Source organism: Sceloporus undulatus, chromosome 3 (assembly GCF_019175285.1).
Source record: "Sceloporus undulatus isolate JIND9_A2432 ecotype Alabama chromosome 3, SceUnd_v1.1, whole genome shotgun sequence".
NCBI classification, from domain to species: domain Eukaryota; kingdom Metazoa; phylum Chordata; class Lepidosauria; order Squamata; family Phrynosomatidae; genus Sceloporus; species Sceloporus undulatus.
The window spans coordinates 17,222,158-17,244,861 of NC_056524.1; the positions used below are offsets into that span (position 1 = coordinate 17,222,158).

Below are 22,704 nucleotides of genomic sequence, written 5' to 3' on the forward strand. Positions count from 1 at the left end.
ACAAATGAGAAAAGACGAGAAGGTAAAATTTATGGATATTTGAAATAATTTTTTGAATTTTAAAAGGTCCAAATTTAGCAACAGATCAGGATGAAGAACAACAGTATGAAAGGATTTCAGCCAAGTTCCTGCACTGCATCTGTATGGCATAAATTTGCACACACATAATTAAGTGGTGGGTGTCAATGCACCAATATTGTGCTATCAACTGTGTATCTGCCAAAGTTCCATTATTGTTCCATTGTGCAGTGGTGAATGCAGAGTGGTTATTTCCACAGTGCCAATTAATACACTGGTATACTGAAGGCATTGACAAATACTTGTGTACCACCCAAGTAAATAGTTACGCTGGCAATACACACACAACCATGAGCTGAATACATTGTTCTGTGCTGGAAATGGCTGCAATTCCAGGCTTTCTGAAGACTTCATTAGAGACCAAAACTTGGCATACACAATTGCTATAAGATAAGCATTATTAATGGGAAATGATGTAGCAGAAGGTGCACAGCAGAGGAAACATCACCACCCTTTAGATGACGCGTTCCAGCATCTCCATGTAGAACTGGACCCCTAAGCAAATAATTTTACCCAGACTATCACAAAACACCAATACCCTGTGGCTGGATGATGGGGTCTCTGGGCTGGATAGCACCCCACTCCCAGGTGAGACTGAAGTAGATGGACTCCCAAGGCTATAAAGTGCAGAAGTGGAAAAAAGAAACTGAAATGCAAAGGCCTAAGCCATCTCTTATCCCAACAGCTATGGGAACTGCACAAACTTCAAAAAAGTTTATTCCACCAGCCTATTCCAAGCTGCCAGTTTATCCTCAGCTTTGAGCTGTCAGGATAAAGTGAAACTATCTAGCAAGCCCTATTAAATAGAAAACAAACCTTTCAATACCATTGGGCAGCTCTTAACATTTGGTCATGATCCTGCTAAAAACTCTAGAACCTTCTAGCCTGCTAGCAATCATACTCATTACATAAATCTGTGTATAGATGTAATATCCATTGTGCAATGGTAGAGAAAGTATAACTACTAGGAAAGGGAACTTGTACATGTGTATGACACCAACAGGATTGTTACCATAGCCTCAATACCAGTTTGATTCTTGAAGGTTCTTCCCTCAGTCATTTAATTACTAATATTTTATCATCTGTTTAATACCTATTAATGTAATCCTTCTGTCTCAAATCTGAGAGGCGAAATAATTAACTTGTAGAGGAGGAAATGAGAAGTAAAAAGTGGAAAGCAGAAGCAGTTTCAGCAAATTCATTTTTTAAAAAAAGGAAAAATAAATAAATCATCCAGAAGGAAATGAGGAGAAAGCATTAGAAATCTTACCTTCAGAAGAAGAAGATTCAGTGAAGAATTGGAAAGCAAAAGGTTGCCTGCACAATAATGGTTGTTGTTGTGTGTCTTCAACTTGCTTATGACTTATGATGACCTTAAGGCAATACTATCATGGGGATTTCTTGGCAAGATTTGTTCAGACGGGGCTTGCCTTTGCTTTCCTCTAAGGGTTAGAGAGTATGATTTGCCCAAGTTCATGCTGTGGTTTTCCATGACCAAGCAGGAATTTGAACTCTGATCTCCAGAGTCATAGTCCAACATTCAAACTACTACACCACACTGTCTTTCACAATAATAGGATTAGAGATCAAAATAACAAATATAACTACGAAGCTGAATACACAAAGTTAAAAAGACAGGAATCAGAGACAGTAACGTGAGGAATACCAGGAAACTGTAGGGAAAAGAAAGAATGAACAGACAGGAGGAAAAAAGAAACAACAGTGTTGTCCCCTTGTACAGCAACCTCGAGGCAGTGATAATTCCAGGAGGATTGTTTATGATTTCTTCCTCTGATTAAGGTAACTGGAAAATTACTGGTGTTTTGTAATATCTAGTTTATTGACAAATATAAAGGTTGAGCAGAGTTGGAGGCTAGCTATTTAACACCCTAATAAGACTTTCTGAATAAGATTCCTAAAGGGGCTGCCACCCTATGGATGCTTCCTGAGCTTTATTGAGCATCTGAAGCCAGATCCCACCTGGAAACTCCTAGATGCTAACATTGTATATTGTACATACAAACTCCATTATGATCAAACGCCTGGTTAAATTAAAAGGTTGTACCTGTCAGTGTTAGGAGGGCAGACAATAAGCCTAGAATCCCATAGGAAGGAATTCCAGCCACCAAAAAGGCCCTCTTACACAGCCTCACCAGACAAGCCACCTCTGGTAGGGGTATAAGAAAGGAATTTAACACTTGAGTGGGTTTGTACATGGAGATAAAGAGAGGTGAAAGATATGGCATGATGATCTAACAAGCAATTCTTAGGGTACATCCCTCTAACTATATATGTATTAGATGTTGGAAGGTACAGCAGGCTAGCCTATGGTCACAGTGTGTCCAAAGAAGGGCAATCAAAATGATGACTGGTCTGGAAACTTTTCCTATGAGGAGCAGCTTATGGAGCTGGGTATGTTTATCCTGGGGAACAGAAGGTTAAGAGGTGCCTTGATAGTAATGTTTAAATATTTAAAAGGATATCATACTGAGGATGCAGCAAGCTTGTTTTCTGCTGCTCCAGAGACTAGGACACAGAACAATGGATTCAAATTACAGGAAAAGAGATTCCACCTACATATTAGGAAGAACTTCCTGATGGTAAGAGCTGTTTGACAGTGGAATATGCTGCCTCAGAGTGTGGTGGAGTTTCCATCTCTGGAGGTTTTTAAGCAGAGGCTGGATGGCCATCTTTCAGGGGTGCTTTGACTATGTATTCCAGTATGGCAGAGGGTTGAACTGGATGGCCCTTGTGGTCTTTTCCAGCTCTATCATTCTATGACCTCCATTCATGCGGGTTTCTACAGGTTCTGAAACCCCAGATGGATTATGTTCTGGATCATGAGGGAGCCAAGTGCACAGACGTCTCTACTGGAAGGCTTTCCTATTGCAAGAGTTCACTGTGCAGCATTTACTGGGCCGGGCCAGTGGTACAACCATGCTACCCTTTCAATTGTGTGTAACACGGTAAGATTCAAATTTAGTATTAAAAGTTAAGATTGGGCCTAGAGAACAGGAGGATGTCACACAGGACTTAAAGTGACTGTGGAAAGGTTCACAGAGCATTAGATTTTCTTTCTGGTTGAAGGCACAGATGGAAGAAAAACAACTTAGCCCTTACTCTAAATTTTACATTGCACACAATATTTGTTTTCCTCCCAATGAAGCACCAGATTATTTTTAAAATCCAGACTTTAAAAGTTTTTTCCAGACACATCTTTGGTGTGTCTTGCAGTCCAATTTAGATTCAGGGCCTCCTCCTGGGAGCAAGGCATAAAATAATCCAATTGGAAGAGATGTAGCACGCATACACATATGCACAAATGCTGTGCACAGGGACAAAGAAACAAACAAAAGATTCAGGGCTGCCTCTGATCATGCTCTGGGATCATCATGCACATTAATGTTAAATAACACCCCCCAGGGGAGGGGAAGGGGAGGTTCCCTGGGGTGAATTCACCTCCAAATTAGAAGGTGTGTGGTTCATGGTCCCAAAGTCACCCCAGATTAAAAATGAGCTCATGTAGTTCCAGTGACAAGTGAACTGGTTGAGAAATATTCCACATTCAATGAAGCTGTGATGGACAACGGTCCCTGGCCTGTGCCACTCCAAGGCACAATATAACCTCCAAACAATTTCTCTTTCCCTTCCCTTGGAACCCAAAGAAGAGAAGATCTTTAAAAAGTTTTTAAAAATTAAGCTAACTGCCATTAAGAGGACATTTAAAAACTCGTAGCTGCAGTCTAACTGAACCGTACTGCAGGTCTCTCTGGTAAGACATATAATGCCCTGCACAGAGTTGCCCTCTTTAAAAATATTACTTGTGTTAAATTTGCACCTTAACGTGTTCTCATAGAACTATGAAGTGTGTCCCTAACACAACTCCACAAGCTACAAGAGTTAAACCATAAGCTACCCATATTTTCAAATCAAAATATGTTATTAGAGGCCATCAAAAACATTTTAAAAGAGATGAAATGTGGCAGGCATGAATTGCCAAGAGAATAGGTACAACCTCAAGGTATCTTCAAGCTTTTGCCTAATGCATTATCTTCTCTAAACAGCTTCTCTACAGGCCAGTTCGTTCTCCTGCAAGGCTAAAATAAATAGACAAAACAGAATTCAAATCCAAATTAAGTCCTAGGATAAGCCGCCAAAGCAATGTGCCAGCAACCTGTAATATTTCCCAAAGACACAAGCATTATTCTCTAATATGCTCCTGTTGCATGAAATGTTAAAGCGAGCATATCATTAAGTTAAGCTAGCTAACTTTTTCATAATGGCTTGCACTACAAAAGGAGGAGGATGCATTCATAACAAGACAAATCAAAGAGAAATGTCAAGGCAAGTGTGGAAGCACCCAGAATTTTTTTAACTTTTTTCCCCTCTAAATAATGGGCCCTCAACTTTTGTACGAGTTTGAATGCAAGTTTGAATTCCTCCCTCTTCATCCTGGAGAGAAGTGACCAGTCCTGTCCTAGGCCCAGTTCTATTCATCATCTTTATCAATGACTTGGATGAAATAACAGAGGGCATGCTTATCGAATTTACAAATTACACCATTAGGAGGGATAGCTAATACCTTAGAGGAGAGGATCACAAATCAAAATGACCTTAATAGATCAGAAAGATGGGCCAAAACCAACAAAATGAATTTCAACTGGAAGAAATGTAAGGTACTGCACTTAGGCAGTAAAAAATGAAATGCACAAATATAGGATGGGGACCCCTGGCTTGACAATAATACATGTAAAAGGAATCTTGAAGTCCTAGTAGACCACAAGTTGAACATGAGTCAACAGTGTTGTGATGAAGCAGCTAAAAAAGCTGCACCAATGGAAGTACAGTGTCCAGACTGAGAGAACTAATAGTGCCACTCCATTCTGCTGTGGTCAGACCTCACTTAGAATACTGCCTTGTTCTGGACACCAAAATTCAAAAAGAATGTTGAGAAGCTGAAGCATATCCAGAGTAGGCTGATCAAAATGGTAAAAGGTCTAGAAACCATTCCCTATGAGGAGCAATTCATAGAATCAGAGTTGGAAGAGACCACAAGGGCCATCCAGTTCAACCCTTGCCATGCAGGCACTCACAATCAAAACATCCCCGACGGATGGCCATCCAGCCTCTGCTTAAAGACCTCCAAAAGAGATTCCACCACAATCTGAGGGAGTGTGTTCCACTGTCAAACAGCTCTCATTGTCAGGAAGTTCCTCCTAATGTTGAAGTGGAATCTCCTTTCCTGTAGCTTGCATCCATTGTTCCATGTTCTAGTCTCTGAAGCAGCAGAAAACAAACTTGCCCCATCTTCAATGTGATAGCCCTTCAAATACTTAAACAGGGCTATCATATCACCCCTTAACCGTCTCTTTTCCAGGCTAAACATACCCAGCTCCCTAAATCTTTCTTCATAAGGCATGGTTTCCACCATTTTGGTTGCCATCCTCTGGGCATACTGCAGTTTATCAACATCTTTTTAAAATTGTGGTGCCCAGAACTGGAGACCATATTCCAGGTGAGGCCTGACCAAGGCAGAATAGAGTGGCACTATTAATTCCCTTTATTTAGACACTATACTTCTATTGATACAGCCTAAAATTGCATTGGCCTTGTTAGCTGCCGCATGGCACTGTTGACTCATGTTCAACTTGTGGTCTACTAGATCCCTTTCACATGTAGTCTTGCTCAGCCAGTGTCACCCTTCCTATATGTGTGCATTTCATTTTTCCGCCCTTAGTGCAATGCCTTACATTTCTCCATGTTGAAATTCATTTTGTTAGTTTTGGCCCAGCTTTCTAATCTATTCAGATTATTTTGAATTTTGATCCTGTCCTCTGGGGTATTAGCTACTCCTCCTAATTAGGTGTCATCTGTACATTTTATAAGCATGCCCTCTATAATTTCATCCAAGTCAATTGATAAAGATGTTGAATAGCATTGGGCCCAGGTCAGAACCCCGTGGGACCCCACCGGTCACTTCTCTCCAGGATGAAAAAGAGCCATTGATGAGCACCCTTTGGGTTCAGCTGGTCAACAAATTACTAATCCATTTAAATCCATTTTCATTGTCCAACATTTTACTAGCTTGTTTGCAAAAATGTCATGGGGGACTTTGTCAAAGGCCTAATTGAAATCAAGATATGCTATGTCTACAGTTTTCCCTTCATCTACCAAGCCGGTAATTTTATCAAAAAAAGAGATCAGACCAGTCTGACATGATTTTTTCTCTGAAACCCATGTTGACATGTATACATCTCCCTATATGCATATCCCAAATATGTGTTTTTATTTTAGTATTTTTTTATCTTTTTGTCATGAGAAGTGCATCACAAAATTCTGGACAGTATGAAGGTTAAGTGCATTCCAGTTTGTAATCTGATTCAACCAATATAAACTGTCTTAAGTATTTATCAAAATGCAAACTGAACAAAATTCTCTCATCCCTAGTTCAATGGTTGTGGGTGGATTTCATAGTAGCAAGGTTCAACTCACATATTAGCAATGGGGGGGAGGGAGTGTCATTTCAATGACTCATAATGTGGGAATTAGAACTAATTCTCTAAGCCTCAAGAGGGTTTAGGCAATTATATACCTCCTGAGAGTTTTCTGACAAGAAAGTAGGTGTTTTGAGTCGAAAGCCACCAACTATATGCTTAACTTGCTCAACCAATATATATCAATTCCCAAATGAATGGCCACTACCTGATGTACTCACCAAACCATTAAAGTCTAAAGCCTTCCCAGCACACACAAACAGAGATAAACTCTGCTTTGACATATGCTTTCAGGGAAGATTTGGAGTAGAGCAGCATTCAAAATCTGGAAAATCAAATCAAGTCAAAGTTGGCTTCTTCCTTACATTTTCTTTTCATAATATATGGAAAGCAGAAGAGAGAATTAATTCTGTATTCTTGAAATATACATGGATTACGAGGAAGATTAGCACACCAAATCACACAAGACAAGTGCAGAAGTAGAACATTTTGGTTCCAGCACAGTACAAAGATTACTACTCCTCACAACCTCCTTCAAGTAGCAGCCACAATGACCTCCAAAAGGTCATACCTTCTCACTGCCCTAATTTCGAAAGGACGATCTCTATTAATCCTGTGTGCAAATATATTTGCATTTCTTGATGCTTCTGTTTATACAGAATCAATAATGTCCAAGTAACTGTTTTATTTACACTGGCATAGAATGGCAACCCCCCCAGCTTCAAATCATTTTTCAAACATGCTAACTTTAGATAATAACCAATCCATAGCATAACCTGGAAGCCAAATCAAAATAGAAGGTAAAGGGAAGATAAAGTCTCCAAAAGCAAGTAGAGATCTTGCTTTTGGATGAAACGGATTATCTGGACCCAATTCAAACTGGCTTCCGGGCGGGTTACGGGGTTGAGACGGCCATGGTCGCCCTGGTCGATGATCTCCGTCTGGGCATCGACAGGGGAAGCGTGTCCCTGTTGGTGCTCTTGGACATCTCAGCGGCTTTCGATACCATAGACCATGGTATCCTTCTGGGGCGCCTGGCAGAGGTGGGAATCGGGGGCACTGCGCTCCAGTGGTTCCGGTCCTACCTCTCCGGGAGGTCCCAGATGGTGCAGCTGGGAGACGTGTGCTCCGATGAGCGGGCCCTTAAAACTGGGGTCCCTCAAGGGGCCATTCTGTCTCCCATGCTATTTAACATTTACATGAAACCGCTGGGAGAGATCATCCGGAGACATGGGGCGCGGGGTTATCAGTACGCTGATGACACCCAAATTATTTTCTCTATGTCTCCGACTGATGCAGTGACTGGGGATGGCATCTCTCCTCTCGTGGCCTGTCTAGAGTCAGTAATGGGCTGGATGAGGGAAAACCGACTCAAATTGAATCCAGAGAAAACGGAGGTACTAGTGATAGGTTCTCCTGGTCCAGGTATGGCGGTGGTTCCACCTGTCCTGAACGGGGTCACGCTCCCTGTGAAGGACTCCGTGCGCAGTCTGGGCGTGCTTCTTGACTCGTCACTTCACCTGACTGCTCAGGTGAATGTGACGGTCAAGAGCACCTGTTATCAGCTTCGGCTGATTCGCCAGCTGCGCCCATACCTGGCCCAGAGGGACCCAGAAACTGTTGTACATGCTCTGGTAACTTCGAGACTGGATTTCTGCAATGTACTCTACATGGGGCAACCCTTATACCAAACTCGGAAGCTACAATTGGTGCAGAACATGGCAGCCCGGCTGGTCACTGGTGCCCCCAGGACCAGCCACATAACACCGGTTTTAAAAGATCTCCATTGGCTGCCCATTTGCTTCCGAGCCCAATATAAGGTGTTGGTAATTACCTATAAAGCCCTAAATGGCTTGGGCCCAGGATACCTAAAGGACCGCCTCTCCCCATACATTCCGCCTCGCACCCTCAGAACATCTGGGCAGCAGCTACTGAAGGTGCCTGGGGCTAGGTTAGTCTCCACGACTCGGAAGACGTTTTCCATAGCTGCCCCAGCCCTTTGGAACGCGCTGCCCACTGAGCTCCGCTCGTCCACTACCCTGGCCCAATTTAGGAAGGATCTCAAAACCTTCCTATTCCAGCAGGCATTCCCCGAATAAATATCCTGTGGGCCTCCCTCCTCTTTCGTGGCCAAGAGGCTGGGCTATGGGGCTTTTTATTGTTGCCTGGTTTTAACTGTGTTTTAATAGTGTATATTATTCTTGATTGTTTTTAACTTGTTGTGAGCCGCCCTGATCGTAGGAAGGGCGGCATATAAATACAATTTTATTATTATTATTAAAATAATAAAAATCAGATGAAAACTGTCCAAACCTCGCAGGTGCTGTACTAATCCAGCCAACTCAAATTTCCAAGGTATCTGAGCTGGCCAGTGATATTACATATGCATGTGATCTCCAAGATAAAGCATTCAGATACAAATTGAGACATGCTTGCCAGCAAGGGGATTATCTGAAACTCATTGAAAAGTTCTGAGTAAGTGCATGTTAGATCCCCAGGGGCTATTCTGACATTGCCCTTTAGCAAGTAGAAAATTCACATGCCTTGGATGCACACTGCCACTGAATCTGATGTGTGCTTTAACTATTTATTGCTCTTGGAGCTCAGAGCAAACCACAGAAAACAGAACACAAAATTAATTATAAATAACAGCATACTAAACCCTGCCCTCTAATCGTGTTGGGACTATAACCCTCATCATTCCCCCCCAATTATTGGTAGTTCTTATTTTCTCTCTTACTGAATCTCAACAAGGGTTGCCAGATCTCACCGCCTGGCCTTGAGCCCCCATTTTCATGGATCATCTCTAGGTAGGAGATGAGGGTGCAAAATCTACAGTTCTAGGGAACTCAGTTCCAGGCAAGTAGAAAGGTCTGTATACAAATCTGTGCCTCAGTCAGAAAATTAACTGGATTAACTGGTCTACTGCTGCAATTTACAAAGGCTCAGGTGTGTGTGTGTGCGTGTGTGTCTATATATTTATTTCGTTATAGCTTCTTCCTTTCTTTCTAGTCCTTCTGGCACCAGGACTCACCTTCCACTCTGTTCTGCATCCATCTTTCTGGATAGAAGAAAGTCAACTAGATTAAATGTTTCTTATTCCTTCTCCCAAAGTAAATGGGGAAAAAAAATCTCCTCATTTCATCTTGATCTGGGAAGAGCTCCTTCAGCTAAGATTTCTCTCTTAATTTCCAAACAGGAAAATGTGTGTGTGTGTGTGTGTAAATGACATGCTGTAAGCAACTGTGGTTGGTACTTAATGTACAGTGCTTAATGACATTACCAAGGGCTGCCCTCTTTGGTTTTTGCCCTGAAATCCCAGGCCCTCAAGACAATCCTGAGTGCCTAAGCAGGCAAACTTAACCTCAGTTCATTCCAGACCGAAAATTGAAATGCTATTTCATGGACTACAGTTTCCAGGATCTCCCAGACAACATGGCCACTTAGGGGTCTAGACATTGTAATTTTTCCAGCTGCAGCCCTAGCCAGGTTTAGCATAATTTCTTTAGATTGAATTTAAAGCAAATATAGCAATTAAGACACACTTGCCCCCCAAATCCCTGACGTTTAGCTAGCACTACTTAGTAGAATTTTAATATCTTCTATTCCCTATTTCCCTAAGCAGCATCAACTGTTGGTTGTGCTCTTAACTAATAAAAAATAAATAAATACAAGAGCGGCACTAATAAAATTTGTGATAAAAATTCTACTAAGCCAAAAGCAAGACTGAATAGATTTTGCAGCTTAATTATTCTACACAATGCATGTTGGTTCCAAGGGATATAAACTAGTTTAGATTCCTTTTTCCTCAGGTGACAGCTGTTGAATAAAATTTCTTCATATTGGTCCATCAATTTCCTCTAATATAAATTTAATTAAGTCCAGAAATTTGATGGAGAAAGCTATTTTTCTCCTCTCTATCTACTTCGTAGCATACAATGTGTACATCATTTAAAATACCCACGCCTTGAAGTTGCAAGAATGAAAGTATTTTGAATAATGTTTGCTTTAAAAGGAAGAAGAATCCAGACTTCTCTTGGAGGCGGGAAAGAAGAAAGACAGGTATGTACACACCCACACACACATATACATATATTGCATACAGACCCTACCATTATCATCCCATCTTTCTAATCTGTGGACAAGCCAGGTTGCAAATATAACAGAAACAACAGTTTAAAAAATAGGAAATAGAAGTTGGAAAATAACAGAGGTATTTGAAAACAATGGAAAGTATAAGTTGGAGAATAATGGAACTTTCACATAGAACTTGGAAAGGTGACTTTTTTGGACAACCGCTCCCAAAATCTTCCAGATCATAGGGTCACTCTTTTCAAGCTTTGTTGCTGTTAACCACCCTTGAATTGATCTCGATTCATGGCGACCCAGTGGATGAGACATCTCCAAGAGAGATTAGAGAATAAACCCTGATGTACAATGTCCAAATGTGAAGAAGTGACATAGGTAACTATAGGTCACTTGCAGTTCTTGCAGTCTGATAACCAGGGAATTGGTTACAGCTGGGTCAGGACATGTGATGTATCCTGCAAGGTCATCATGTGCCAGAAAGCACTGTGAAGCGTTGAAAATTAATGTAAATATGCTTGGCCATCTTGCTTGGCAGACATGAATTAAGGTGACGCAGCAGGAAGACTTGATGACTGCATGGCAAAAATCTTTATAAACCCCAAGCATTATTGTACAGTGTGGGTTGTTGGTTGGTTGTTCAGTGGTGGTTGTGTAGCTTTGGAGATTTCTATTCTGTACATATTGCAACTGAAAGATTAAAGTGCCTCTTGAGAGAGAAGCTGGAGTCAGAGTCTGTTTTATCAGCATCAGAGGGAAGGAGGAGATTCCTGAACAGCCAGACAAAGTCGCCTGGTGATTACCTCCCAAGTGCTTCCGAAGGAAGACTGCGCACTCACATAGCAATACTATCCTCCACTACTTTTCCCAGTTTCTGCAGTTATACCCATGACCTAATTAATTGAGTCCATCCATCTAATATTTGATCTTTCTCCCTTCCTAATTCCATCCACTTTTCCCAACATTATTGTCTTTTCTAATGAGTCATGTCTTGTCATGATGTGACCAAAGTATGACAGCCTCAGTTTAGTCATCTTTGCCTCCAGGGAAAGGTGAGGCTTTATCTGCTCTAGGACCCACCTACTTATTCTTTTTGCGGTCCATGGTATCCTTAGCACTCTTCTTTAGCACCACATCTCAAATGAATTTATTTTCTTTTTGTGCATTTTCTTAATCATCCAGCTATCACATCCATACATGGTAACAGAGAATAAAACTGCTTGTACGATTCTGACTTTCGTACTTAGTACAGTACCAAAAAGCCCTACCACTCTGGAAGGATAGTCTGTGCCAGTAGCTGAGTATAGTCACCCACACTTTGGCCTCCATTTTCATAAAGCCTGACTCCAGTCTCAGAATTGCATTAGAGACCCACTTTGGAACTTAGAATGCTGATCTTAGAAATCTGGATTGGACAAGTTGGGGTGGGGTCCCAGCTGGGATCCATAAAGCAGTTGTGCAACCAATTTGGCTCTGAATAGTTTGAGTGTCACCAGAATATAACAGCCTCCTCTTGTCATAAAAAATTTGAGGACGGCTGTTTAGCTCCTCTGTGCATTACTGGCAGCATAGTCCCCATGCGCTTTCCTACTTCCAGTAGTGTAAAAGATTCCCCCTAGATATCTGAAGCAGGAAACCTGTTCAATCTTGTGAAGACCTATAATCCAGTTTCAGATTCTTGGGCCTTTTAGAAAATGCCACAATTTTAGTTTTTTGGTAATTAAATTCTAGCTGATCCTCTTTGCAATACTGTGTATAGACCAATAGGTGTTTTTGAAATTACTGTTGCATCATCTGCATAAAAGAGAGCCAAGATATGCCCTCCCTCTCATTTCAGAGGATGGAAATTGCTGTTGTCAAGATGACCCACCATATCATTTATGTAAAGGTTGAACAAGATTGGCGATAGAATGCAACCCTACTTGACGCCCTTCTAAGTGGTAATAGTGTTGGTGAGATGATGCTGTGGATTGCATGTTACTTTGAGTGAGGTCTATTCATGCAGCACACGAATTAGGTATAGTCGACACCGATCAATCAAGGAAACCTCCAGTTTTCCCCATAGTTTGGTTTGAGACACAGAATCAAAAGCTGCTTTATAAAGGCAACATAGAGCGAGACTGTGTTGCAGGTGGTACACTTTTCAATGAAGTGCTGAAATACAAAGCACTGGTCTATGGTGGATTGGCCTTCCCTGAAGCCAGCTTGTTCCTCTGCAAATATGTTTTCTTCTTCCAACCAGTCCATGAGTTTCCACTGTAAGTGTCTTGCATAGAGCTTGCTGATCGTATTGAGGAGATTGATTGGTCTGTAGTTGCCAGGATCATTCTTCTTTCCTTTTTTAAATATGGAGATGATGATAGCAAGCCCCAGTCATTAGGTGCTCAACTATAGTTATCAATACAGGGATGAGAGGTGCCAGAATAGGAGTCCAGATTCCAAATTATTTTTAATGGTTTCAGGAGGTATGAAGTCTTCCCCTGGAGCCTTTCCCATTCTCAGTTGGTCAACAAGTTTCTTGATCTCTGACTCAGTTACCAGAGCCCACCTTGGGAGATTCTCTATGTTTTGGCTTGCAGATCCATTTTCGACATAAGTGTCCTTATAGAATGCTTGGGGGGATGTGACAATCCGTTGTAGTTGATTTGGGAACTTGATGTAATATGGCAAAATAAAGCCCAATTATTTTTCATGGCTTCTTATTTCTTGTGCCTCAGCAGTTTTTTGTAGTCTCTTTTCTGCTGGAGCAGTTTTGTTGGAGTTTCTGGCATAAAATTGGAAACATAGCCCTGGTAAGTGGTAAAGAGAGCTTTTTTAGTATCAACACATTCCTTGTTAAACCACATCTTTGAGTGATGGTGTTGTTGGTTCCAGTGTGCACTATTTTGCTGGTTTAGATATTGGAATAGCACTTGCTTAAGATGTAATCTTCTAGAGGTTCATCAGAGGACTCAGTTGGTATCAAGTTATTCCGAAGACTTTGAAGGCGGTCTGAGGCTAACACCTCACCTATTGTTTTGTTGAATTGGGGGTAACTGATTGGGGGACTGATAAATCCTTCCTGTTGGCATTTTAAAGAGAGTTGATAGCAGTCCTTGGTCTATGGCTCCTGAGTGCAGTAGCATCACCGGGGGGCTGCGTGCCTCACCGGGTGACACCCAAGAAGGGGGTGAATCCAGGCTGGCTCTCCAGCCCCGTGTGGGGCCTTTTTAGGCAGCCAAGATCCCGCACAGAGGCACCCCGGGCACTGTGGGTGCTCCCTGGGGGCACGTAGGGTATTCCCAGCTGCATATATGCGCTCCTGCGCATGCCACAAATCGCACCCCCATAAGTTCTGCCCCCTGTGAGTGACCACACCGAGTGACCCCAACCCTAAGGACGCCATTGCCTGAGTGAAGTTGCTTAATTGTAGCTGAAATGGGAGATGATCACTTTCAAACCTAGGCATGACTACTAAGTCCTTAGAAATGATTATGTAGCCAATAGTGCTCATTCTGGACTTAGAGAGATAAGTGAATTCAGCTGGACAGTCATTTTTCAGAGCACCATTTAGGATACATACAAAGATTTAGTCTGAAGACTGATTGAGCCAAACATAGGCTTGCAAAATTTGATTATTTTTTTTTTAAGTTTTAGCTAGAGTCTGTCCCCATTTCAAGGTGAAAACAGGGGCGGGGTGGATTTCTTCTCACTTACTTGAGGAGATGGGATAAGTCAAATTTAATGTAGCCTACTTACTTCTAGCCAGAAGGTGGATGCAGGGCAAAACTGTCATGGCCAGCCAAGAGCAGGACTCGGAGGAGAATGGGTCTACTCCAGAGCAAGGGGTAATTGAGGCTGCACCTGGTGTTAATTCTGCTCTGCCAGAGCCCAGCCCTCATCTCCCAGCCCCAGAGGAGGAGGTTCAGTCAGGTCCTGGTGCTGATGGGATTCCTCTGGTGGTACAGCAGCCTAGTGGTGACTCTGGGGAGGAACCAGGCCTGGAGGTTCCCTCCTTTAGGCAATGCAGGGCTGAGAGTGCTGGCAGACGCAGGTCCAGGAGGATTGCTGAGAGACAATTGGCAAACAAGCCTCAGCCTTGGCACCAAGGAGGGAATCTCCTACTTAAACACCTGTGAGATGCTAACTCAGTGTCAGAGTTTATTGCATGATCCTTTGGTGTGATTGCTGTCAGCACTGGCTCTGTGTATCCTGACTCTTTGTTGCCTTGACTCTTGACCTTGGAACGGACTGGACTCTTGCTACCTTTTGACTGCCCTGACCCTGGACTGGACTGACTACTCTGACCTCTGTTTTCCCTGACTACGGCTTTGGCTTTCGGCTTGCTCTCTAACACTCACTCCTTGCAAGGTTTTTGGACTGCTTCCAGTTGCTTTGCTAGTTGCCTTGCTAAACCATTCTTATTGGTGTTGTTTGTGTGTGCTGGCTGCAGTCCAGGACAAAAACAGACCTGGCATACACAATACTGGGAGAGAAGGAGAAAGCTAAGTAAGTAAATACATACCCCCCCAGTTTTTTGTAAATTGCAACAACAGATCAATTAATCCAATTAATGCAAGAATTCGCCAAACTGAAGCAATAATAACTCATTTGACCCTTACAAACTATAACAAGCTGCTGTTTTACTAACTGAACTCCCCCCTCCAGCCTTTGTAAACTGCAGCAACAAATCAATTAATCCAATAAATGCAAGTCCTTGTAAGTTGAAGCAACAAATCAATTGAGCTTTTCAAATTGTAGCAAGCTGCTACTTTACTAGCTGAATTGGAGATCTGCACACTGCCCTTTTCCCCTGCCTGGAGGCAAGAAATAACATGGAAAGAATAGGGAAAGGTTCCTATAGTTCAGAAAAATTCATCAGTTCAATAGGTTTCAGCAAACTTTTTATTCAAAACTATCATTATGCCCGTGTGAAATGAAGCAGTCAGGTAAGATTTGCATAAATAAACAAAAACATTTTGAATCTTCTAAAATCACCTGAAACCATCTTCTTGAATTACTTGAAAGCTTCTTTCAAAATGCATCCCGGAATGATGTTTTCCTTTCTTTCTACAGCCTCCACTTTTCTTATGATTTCCATTTTGGTGGCAAAATGTGCAGATCTATGCTTTTTTGACATCACAGGATAGCTGGTGAAGCAGGTTAATTTGCTTTCCCCTTTTCTGTTTTGCCCTTTATACATGCTAAGTGATTCTGGAGGCAGCTATTGGCGTTGCCTGTTCTACATAATCACACACAGCTACAATAAGATCATCTAGATTAGAATTCAATTCTTTCCCAGTTCAATCTTTATTGCATTGTTATTGTAGACCTACTGCTGCAGCCCAACAGTCCAGGACTGCACATGCACACTGTGACTGTCCTTCACTTGGTTAATGGGGTGCAAGTGGTGGGATCATTAGGTGGAAGTGACCATGTTCTCTTGGAGTTCGTTATACAATGGAAAGGAGAAAACAGGAAAGCATTCTAGACTTTAGGAGAGCTGATTTTAGTAAACTTAGAGAAATACTGGGGGTGATCCCATGGTCAGAAATACTAAAAGAGAAGGGAGTTCAGGATGGATAGGAGTTTCTCAAAAGGGAGATACTGAAGGCACAATTTCAAACAGTTCCAGTGAGGAAGAAAAATGGGAGGTGTCTCAAGAAACCGGGATGGATGAGTAAGGAACTTTCAACCGAGCTAAGTTTGAAACGGAACATGTACAAGAAATGGAAAAAGGGGAAATCACAGAAAAGGAATTCAAAGAAATAGCAGGCATGTGTACGGATAAAGTCAGAAAAGCTAGTGCGCCGAATGAACTCAGGCTTGTCTGAGAGGTTAAAAACAATAAAAAGGGCTTTTTTGGATAAGTCCGTAGCAAAAGGAAGAAGGAAATGTTAAGGCCAGTACATGGCAAAGATGGCAAAATGCTAACAGAGGACAGAGAAAAGGCAGAATTACTCAACACCTTCTTTGCCTCAGTCTTCTCAGAAAAGGAAAAGGGTGCTCAACCTGAGGATAATGGAGCAGAGGACAGAACAGGGGAATTTCAGCACAGAATAAGTAAAGAGATAGTAGAGGAACACCTTGTTAATATAAATGAATTTAAGTCTCCAGGACCAGATGAACTACATCCAAGGGTATTAAAAGAACTAGCAAATATCGGAGCCATTGGCAATAATTTTTGAAAACTCCTGGAGAACAGGAGAAATCCCAGCAGACTGGAGGAGGGCAAACGTTGTCCCCATCTTCAAAAATGAGGGGGGGGGAATGGGATCCCAACGATTATTGTCCAGTTAGTCTGACATCAATACCAGGAAAGATTCTAGAGCAGATCATTAAGCAGCGAGTCTGTGAATATCTAGATGGCAATTCCATAATCAGAAAAAGTCAATATGGGTTTCAGAGAAACAAGTCATGCCAGACAAATCTAATCTCTCTCTCTCTCTCTCTTTTATAAAATTGCCAACTTGGTAGATGAAGGGAATGCTGTGGATATATTTTGATTTCAGTAAGGCCTTTGACAAGGTTTCCCATACATTCTTGCAAACAAGCTTGTAAAATGTGGGCTAGACAAGATAACTGTTACATGGATTTATAATTGTTTGATTGGCCGAACCCAAAGGGTGCTCAACAATGGCTCCTTTTCATCCTGGAGAGAAGTGACCAGTGGGGTCCCACAAGGCTCTGTCCTGGGCCCAGTGCTATTCAACATCTTTATCAATGACTTGGATGACCGATTTGGGGGCATACTCATCAAATCTGCAGATGACACCTAGCTAATACTCCAGAGGACAGGATCAAAATTCAAATGAACTGAATAGACTAGAAAGCTGGGCCAAAGCTAACAAAATGAATTTCAACACGGAGAAATGTAAGGTACTGCACTTAGGGCAGAAAAATAAAATGCACAGATATAGAATGGGGGACACCTGGCTGAATGTGAAAGGGATCCTGGAGTCCAAGTAGACCACAAGTTGAACAGGAGTGAACAGTGCGATGCGGCAGCTAAAAAGGCCAATGCAATTTTAGGCTGTATCAATAAAAGTATAGTGTCTAGATCAAGAGAAGTAATAGTGCTACTCTATTTTGCTTTGGTCAGGGCCCACCTGGAATATTGTGTCCAGTTATGGGCACCACAATTAAAAAAGGACATTGAGAAACTGGAGCATGTCCAAAGGAGGGCCACTAAAATAGTGAAGGAACTGGAAACTGTGCCCTATGAGGAATGACTAAGGGAGCTGAGGATGTTTAGCCTGGAGAAAAGAAGGTTAAGAGGTGATATGATAGCCCTGTTTAAATATTTGTAGGGATGTCATATTGAGGAGGGAGCAAGCTTGTTTTTTTGCTGCTCCAGAGACTAGGACCCAGAACAATGGATGCAAACTGCAGGAAAAGAGATTCCACCTCAACATTAGGAGGAACTTACTGACAGTAAGGGCTGTTCAACAGTGGAACAAGCTCCCTTGGAGTGCAGTGGAGTCTCCTTCTTTGGAGGTCTTTAAGCAGAAGCTGGATGTCCATCTGTCAGGGATGCTTTGATTGAGATTTCCTGTATGGCAGGGGGTTGGACTGGATGGCTCTTGTGGTCTTTTCCAACTCTATGATTCTATGATCCATTGTTCCATGTTCTAGTCTCTGAAGCAGCAGAAGAAATCTCTCTTAATCTCTTCTCCAGGCTAAACATATGCAGATCCCTATGTCTCTCCTCGTAAAGCATGGTTTCCAGAGCCTTAACCATTTTGGTCGCCCTCCTCTGAACACGGTCATTCACACAGTCTCAGACACAAATTCTGTCTTGCACACACACACTCAGTCATACTCGACATTTCTTTTATATACACATCACATATGCACTTGTGTACTCTTGCATATACACTACAGAATGAATGTCTCTTTGTGATCTTATGAGAGAGTACAAGAGTATACACTCATCCTTCCACATTTGTGGCTTTGACCTTTGAGGATTTGATTATTCACAGATTTTATTAATATGTTCTCTCTTGGAATCTCTAGATCTTCAAGCTCAACTCTATAGTCAACTTTAACCAAACGTCACACTTGTTAGAATCTTGATTGTATTCTACCAGATATATGCTTTATATTCTGTTGGTGGGGATGATGGGGGTTGGGATGCTTTTGCTGGGGCTAGTTTAGTTAGAGCATGTAGGAGCTGAACGGTGCCAGGTGGGTCTTATCTTAGTGGCCTTGGAGATCTCTCTCTCTCTCAGAGATTTGGAATGCAGCATAGAGCGAAGGGAGATGGGAGCTGAGGGGGGAGAGAGATGGGTGAAGGAGTAACGGTGGGAAAGAGGTGGAGGTGTTCTTTAGCGCGCTTTTGCCTGGGGGTGGAGTAGACCTGATTGAGGGGTTTTAGCTATTGCTTCTGCGGGGATGGGTCAGTCTCAGCTAAGACGGTGAATGATGTGGAATTGCTGATTCAGGAGCTATCAATAAAGTTCTGTTTATTCTTCATGAAGCTGACTGGTTGATTTTCCTGGATTCTGGTCCTGCATTCTGACAACACTGAAGGATCTAGAGATTCCTAGAGTAAACACTCCACTTGACATTTGTAGCTCCTCCAGCGCAATTCTATGGTCAATGTCTGGCAGATGTCGACCACAGAGTTGAACTGGAGGACCTAGAGATTCCTAGAGAGGTGTTCTCTCAGGTAAAAATACAGTGTTTTTGTTATTTGCCGTTTTTTCACATTCACCGGGGTCCTGTGCCTCTAATTCCAGCGAATGTGAAGGGACAAGTGTATATTTGAGTGAAAGAAAGGAAGAGTATGACGGAGTGCACACTGGTATATGTGAGTGTGGCTGTGTGAGAGACAGCATATATAAAATGTCCTGAGTATTGAATTTATTTAAATTAATCTTCTAATTTGAATGATGTTAAAATATGAATATGTAGGAATGTACGAATGAAAATATGCACACTAAACAAACAAAATAATTTTGTTCATTTTATACATTGAGCAGAGGGTGAGAGGAATGGCATCCGCAGGGGATCAGAAAGGTAAAAAGTTTGAGAACCAGTGGTTTAATGCTATGGAATTCTGGGATTTGTAGTGTTGCAAAATATTTTGCCTTCTCTGTCAGAGAGCTCTGGTGTTACAGCAAACTACAAATCCCAGGGCTCCACAGGATGATACCATGACAGTTACAAGTGGTGTCAAACTGCATTAATTCTGCAGTATGGCAGCAGAAAGAAAGAGATAAAAGGTTGGTGAAATGCAGACAAAGACTGAGCTTTGGCAAATTAAAGATTTTGTTGAAGATTTGTCTTCATTAATCAGTCATCTCTGAAACTGGGCATCTGTGGCTAATTTATTTATCTGGCTATTTTGATTCTTTTTAGCGACGCAACAGAGAAAGAGAATACAATAGATGACAAGAAGCAGCAGGCTTCATGAGATAATTGCTCATTCGCACTCCCTTCAGCTCATAAAAAGAGATAAGTAATCTACAAGTGCAAATTTAATCAACCGATTAATCAGTTAGGGCAGTGAGCTAATCATTTATGTAGTCTTCCCATTTAGATTTTTTAAAAATTTCCTGCTGTGCTTGAGAAGCTTACGGGGGGGGGGGGGACCCACACCCACACCCACACCCACACCCACACCAGTATCAAAAGTAATTCAGTCAATTCAAAATGCTTTGCTAAACTTGCTTTACTGAAGTTTTCTGGGAAGTAAATTACAACCTCACTGTAATATGGTTCAGAGCTTAATTGCAACTCCTGATGCAGAACTGTAAAACTTAAAGCAGAAAATATTCCTATAAGCATATGCAGAGTAGAGCAGAGAATATTCCTATGAGCATATGCAGAGTAGAGCAAATCTGATAGGAAGTTCCTCAGCCCGGCTTGCCCTCTACCACCGCATTAAATGCTCCCAACTAGGACACGTACACCTAGAGCTTGGAAAAAATACCTTTTGGACTCCAGCTCCCAGAAATCTCCATTTGCTATGTTCACTGGGCTTGTGGGAGTTGTAGTCTACCAAAATAATTTTTCTGAACAGTGCTCCCAACTCTATCTGCATATCCATCAACTGTCCCAGTTTGGCAGCATGAGTCCCAATTAATCTCTTGTTGTCCCACTTTTCAGTTGCTTTTAAAAATGTTCCAGTTTCTCTCTTCTCTTTCCATTTCCTCCCTTTGTCCTCAGCCAACTTCAGTTGCTGCAAACTGAGTTCAAAGTGCCAAAGTAGTTTGCACTCAATTCAACAAGAGGAGAGGAGGAGGTGGAATCTGGCCCCTTCTCAGTAGACGCAGGCAACAGCACTTATATAGATTTTATTCTTACATGGATATTATCACTACAGAATAAAAATTAATCTCAAGAAAACTCCAACAGAAGCTACTATTAAACTATGTACCAGGGCACATACTGGGCTGCAACATTTCCTTTATTCAACAGTCACACAGTTATTTTCAATACAGCCAGAAAATCTCAGCAAGTAGGTATGTAGAAATCTGTTATTGTGTTTCGCTTATATTTGAAGACAATGAATTTTGCAGTTGATCATCCCACCAAAGTATCTTATCTAAAATGACATCATTATAAAAGGGAGTTCATTCATAAACTAAAGAACTAAAAATACGGGGGGGGGGGGGGGGGGGGGAGAGATTATCATAAATACAGCCACATTTTTTTCCTTCAGAGGTCTTAACCAATCTGATTCTTCCACTACAGTGGTACCTCGGGTTACGAAAATAATTCGTTCCGCGGCCGCTTTCGTAACCCGAAAAGCCTTCGTAAGCCGAAATGCCATAGGCGCTAATGGGGAAAAGCCGCGATTCCGTGTAAAATAGCGCCGAAAAGCACCAAAAGTTTTTTCGTAACCCGAAAAAACATTCGTAACCCGGAACAATTATTTCCTATGGGATTTTTTCGTATCCCGGAAATTTCGTAACCTGGGTATTTCGTATCCCGAGGTACCACTGTATCTTTTTTTAGCACTTAAAAAACAGGAGTAAGTACCGTATATACTCAACTATAGGTCAACCTCATGTATAAGTTGAGGGCATCTTTTTGGGGCCAAAATTAAGAATTTTGCTATGACCCGAAGATAAGTCGAGGGTAAAATTTAGGGGCATATAGCAAAGATCTAAAGGATGAAGCAAAGCAAAATAATGTCAAAAAACCTGTATAATTCCATCAGACATAACTCTTTGTTGTTCTTTTTAGGCCTGGTGGATGAGAGAGTAGAGGGGGTCAGTGCTTCACATATTATTTAAAATAACACTCTTACTTTTCACCAGGAGATGGTTCCTTCTTTTAAATAAGAGTTAAGATACAGTACTTACATTGACCCGTGGATAAGTCGAGTCAGGTTTTTTGGGTCGATGTTTTGACCTAAATTTCTAGACTTATACATGAGTATATACAATACATGGCAGCTCAGTCATTCAAGGTACTTAGGGATGACATAACCAAGGTGACATATTTCTTTGGCAATGTGTTCCTTGGAAATAAGCAAGAGAGAAGGGCTCATTCTAAACAATCTGCAAAATGAATCTGAACAGCTTTTCATAAAATGACTTACTATTTCAGATAATGTGTGGTTGTTTCGCATTTGTGCGTAAGAGCCAACGTGGCATAGAGTTGGACTACACCTCTGGAGTTCAATTCCCAGTTGTGCCATGAAACTCACTGGGTGACCTTGGGCAAATCACATGCTTTCAGCCTCAGGAAAAGGTTGTGGAAACTTCCTCTGAACAAATCTTGCCAAGAACACCCCATGATAAGGTGGTCATCATAAGTTAGAAAGGCACACAACAACAAACAAGCAAATGAATACACTTACAAGAAGAACACACTTTTTAAAATTATCTCTTAGTTCATACTAGTGTCTTATTATTTTGGTATATTATTATGATATCCTCAGTGTTGTGACCTGATTGCCCATGACATCAGGGTTATGGCCACAGTGTGATACTATGTGTGTTGAACAGCTCCTGAAGTCATTGAGCCTATGCAAGATCAGAGAGGTGGGAAGTCTACTCCAGGATGCTAAGCTAGTTCTCCAAGTCTCTTTTGTGTTGCATATCATTGATGT

General features: G+C 41.7%; 1 protein-coding gene and 1 long non-coding RNA gene across 12 annotated transcripts in view; one reads left to right on the forward strand and one right to left on the reverse strand.

The window, feature by feature from the left end:
• The window catches only part of SLC36A4 (solute carrier family 36 member 4), a 203,330-nt gene that overhangs the window by 79,054 nt on the left and 101,572 nt on the right, over positions 1 to 22,704 (reverse strand). The gene's annotated exons all lie outside the window — the stretch shown is intronic.
• Positions 1,641 to 22,704, forward strand: part of LOC121926750 — an 83,418-nt gene continuing 62,354 nt past the window's right edge. For 5 of the 7 annotated variants that reach the window (XR_006103074.1, XR_006103076.1, XR_006103075.1 and 2 more), the window contains exons 1-3: positions 1,641 to 1,878; positions 2,885 to 3,044; positions 10,588 to 10,634. This is a non-coding gene — a long non-coding RNA (uncharacterized LOC121926750). Of the gene's footprint in view, positions 1,879 to 2,884; positions 3,045 to 10,587; positions 10,635 to 20,000; positions 20,099 to 22,704 lie in introns of those variants that run through there. The other 2 variants (XR_006103078.1, XR_006103073.1) reach the window with 2 other exon arrangements.